This window comes from Chiloscyllium plagiosum, chromosome 21 (assembly GCF_004010195.1).
Source record: "Chiloscyllium plagiosum isolate BGI_BamShark_2017 chromosome 21, ASM401019v2, whole genome shotgun sequence".
NCBI lineage: Eukaryota > Metazoa > Chordata > Chondrichthyes > Orectolobiformes > Hemiscylliidae > Chiloscyllium > Chiloscyllium plagiosum.
This window is the reverse complement of record NC_057730.1, coordinates 25807268-25811418: the sequence shown is the minus strand read 5'-3', so window position 1 is coordinate 25811418 and position 4151 is coordinate 25807268.

Here is a 4151-nt window from a genome sequence, read left to right as displayed (position 1 = left end):
TCAGGAGTAACAGACTCTCTCTCATGTCAGACTGACAGAAATTCTAAAGGTCTATTGACTAGTTTGTCAGAAGCTGTATGGTGACTGTACAGATATCTATTAAGGTAGTCCTGCCACTGCTGGTCCTTTGGTACCTGCCAGCTAGAAGATTTTTGGAAGTCAAGATGAGCTTGCCTTTTGGCACTGCAGTGAGATTATGCCAATGCACAGCATTGGTGATCTCTAGTGCACTGTGAGATGGTCTGTCATAGGCTATATCATGGAGGCCCTCTTGCTGAAGTACATACTTTTTGATTGGTACCACCTCCCAATGTTGACTTTAGCTTTTAGTGTGTATCATCATGCCTTTCCAGGACACACAATATTAAAAGTTGTAAAAGCTTTTGATAACTTATTCCATCAATGTATATGTGAGCTAAACAATATGGAAGGCATTGTCGTCTTTTGAAATTTGCTGTTCACGGTTAACTATGATGTCAAGGATGTGTTTGTATTTGTGAACATTTTTAACACTTGATGTTGTGGTGTGTACAGTCTTGTTGATCACCTTCGTTTTGTTCTGGAGCCTGGCTTGACTGTTAGAACCAGATTCCTGCACACACATCCCCAATGTTCCTTGGTACCACTTACTTTCCTGAAAAGCTTCGGGGCAGATATGCCAAACCACTACTATTAGAGATTTTGATGGTTTGGTGTATTTTAGTAACCGTGTCACGTAAAACATGTAATTGCTGTTAGCTTGCTATGACTTCATACTGTGTCCATCTTTAATTAATGCATCAATGATATTGCCCCTTTCTTGTTCCAGAGTCCCTTCCTAAAGACTTTAATTAGTACTGAGGGAATGACTAACTCATTGAGTTCCACTTTGGAAATGTATTGAGCAACAAAGCAAGATTTCCACATTGCCATCTCATGCAAAACTAGTGGAGAAAGGATTACCATTCCCAGTACAAATTATGCTCAAAAGGCAAGAATGAACAACTTTATCAGCAAACAATTGTCTAATAGGACAGAGAAGACAGAAAAGAGTGAAAGATACACGACAAGTGAGCAAGTAGATAACTACCAAAACTGCCCAAAGGTAGAGAATGCAAGTTAGAAATCCAAAGGTTCTTGTAAAGTAAAGCTATCTAAAATATGCAAACAGCCCAAATCATATTAATGACTGTGGAGCAACATTGCAAAGCAACAAAAGCCAACTCAGATGAGTATTCAGCATACCAATCATGCACCGCAAGTAAGGAAGAACACCCAAGGATGTATGGTGATGTGGAGTGATAACACCCAGCTGCAAGAAAAACACGTTGTCAAACATAGAGTCATAGTCATAGAGTCATAGAGATGTACAGCATGGAAACAGACCCTTCGGTCCAACCAGTCCATGCCGACCAGATATCCCAACCCAATCTAGTCCCACCTGCCAGCACCCGGCCCATATCCCTCCAAACCCTTCCTATTCATATACCCATTTAGCCTCTTAAATGTGGCAATTGTACCAGCCTCCCCCACAACTGCAACACATACCTCTTCAGACAGATACACAATCACCAGATTTTATTGAATTGATTAAATTGAAACACATACCTAGATACAACAATATATATCCATTTGGGATAAAGCTTTATTGTTAGAAAAGAAGGAAGGATATTTTACATTTTATTCACCTTATTTATGATATGTGCTAATGATATAATCACTTCATTAAAGCATGTGATCTGAAGACATAAAGATATCATTTTCCATTTTGCTCAGATCACTTGATGTATGGTACTGTACTGGAAGTAAGTTCATCAACTGTAACCTAATAGTTTAATATTAGCCCAGATACTTATGTGTCTTAGGAATGGTAATTTTAACATAAAATTACTATTTCTAAGACATGTTAGAATCTGGGCTAATGTTAAACTATTAGGTTACAGTTGATGAGCTTACTTCCAGTACAGTACCACACATCAAGTGACCTGATTAAAATTGCTGCATCAGGTAAAACACCCTTCTGGAGACAAACTCACATCCTTCCACTCTGTACAACTTGTAGGTATTATCATATATTTCACTTCTCTCTGCAATTTTAACATTGCTATTTAACTTCAATGAGTTGTTTGTCTCAGGTTCCCTCCATTCTCTTTATGAGTACAGTGAAGTATTATGTTCAAACATTTTTAGGTGTGGTTTATACCTTACCAAGATATTTGATATCATTCTCACATATTGCCAATAGATAATAATTCTGTTCATTGACAAAAGCCAAAAAGGTCATTCACAGCTGTCAAGTAGCAAATTTGTAATATTACACCTGTCACCAGGATGAAAGACTATGAAAAATGCTGTTCTTACCACTAATTATTACCAATACTTATGTATAATTACCATACAGTTACCAATCATATACTATCGATATGTGCATGCACAATAATTTCATCCAATGTGTTTGAAACAAAATTTTAAAGTTATTTGTAAATATATTAAAAGATGCCAATTTTCCTGTAATGTGATTAAATGAATAGGTGAATGTTGAATGTAAAATGTGAACATTCGCATACGTGTATTGGCTATTATGCAATTCCATCCCCAGCACTTAAAGTGTCACTTAATTGCACAATTTTCTATAGCACAAGGTCACACAAGAACACAACTATCGCATTGTAGCAGAAAAAAACTATTCTTAACTGTTCAAACTAATGCCGTTCTTCAATTACTGAAGACAGTTTCTTCTATGTTTTATGTGAAATGATATTATGAAAACATTCCTTTTTTATCCAAAATTTGCTTAAAATGTATTTATATGCTTGCCAATGATTTTCTACAACAACAATTTCCACCTTCCAAGTGTCTTTCTTCACATTGCTGGAATTCCCAATCCTATGGGATATTCCAATCTACTTTCACAAGTGTTGATAAGTACCAATTTATTGCTTGCTAACAAGCCCTTGAGGGGTGCTGAGAGGATGTGTGTGTATGTGTTACTGTTTCACTGTATATCTCCTCTCACAACTTCCAAGTTTAGAATGTTATAGCATGCGAAATAACAACAGTAAAGTCATGTCCTATCTTACTCACCAATTTGTTGTAGCTTCCAAACAAAAAAATTAGAAAACTACATTTATTGTAACAAAATCCATTAGAGGAGGAAATAAATAAAATAAATTTTGACAATTAAATTGATTCTAAAAAAGCTGCAAAGTATTAAAGTAAATAATGAATGTGTTACATTACTTTGTTCCCCGTCACAGCTTTGATTATATTACCTGTTGACATGGTTACTATAACTCCCATTGACTAAGCCAGCCTAACTCCCGGTTTCATTTTTTTCTAATCTACTGACAGTTACAGATCTCATCATTTGTTTGTGGTGGGGCAGATACCTGACTTCTACAGAAAGAAAACCTTTTAACTCTCTTACAGTGATCACTGGTAAAGTAACAGTATTTTCTGCATTTGTGCAACGGAGACTAATATCTATGAATAAAATGTAAGTAATTGTTACCTGTTTGAACAGAAAATGGCATTGAATAAAAATATCGACAGGCTTTTTTTTCTGTACAACAATTGGCCTCTGTTTAGTCTTAGTCAACTAGAAATGAAAGACTGAATGTAGTCATGAAAAATTCAATACACTTCAAATATTAATTTTCATTGTTTGTTTTTCCCTTATTCATTTAGTAATTAGATCCTGGTTAGATTTTTGTTTTGCTGGTGATTTTGTTTCTGATGCACTTTTTGTACTTTATTTCTGGTTACTTTTCACTATTTTGACAACTATACTGCTGAGAGTGAACTTAGCATTAGTTTCGTGAATCTCAAGACAAAGCTTATCTATTTCACTTTGCCAGCTTTGCAATGCAAGATTAATGTAATTAAGAATGTTCTTGTGGGTAATTGACAATTCAATCAGGGGCTGGTTGGTCACACAAGAGGAAGTTGGGTCGTTTCAGACAGAGGAAACAAGTTGAGTATGTGAGGGTATAAAGATTGGACCCTTGGGATGATTGTGAGTGAGAGCTCTGGGAACCAACTCTCAAACGGGAAACCCTGAGACAGGGGCATAGTGACAGAATTGGCTAGTCCAAGACCGTTCAGCTTAGCTGGACACGGATAATACTAAATTAGATTAGATTAGATTAGATTAGATTAGATTACTTACAGTG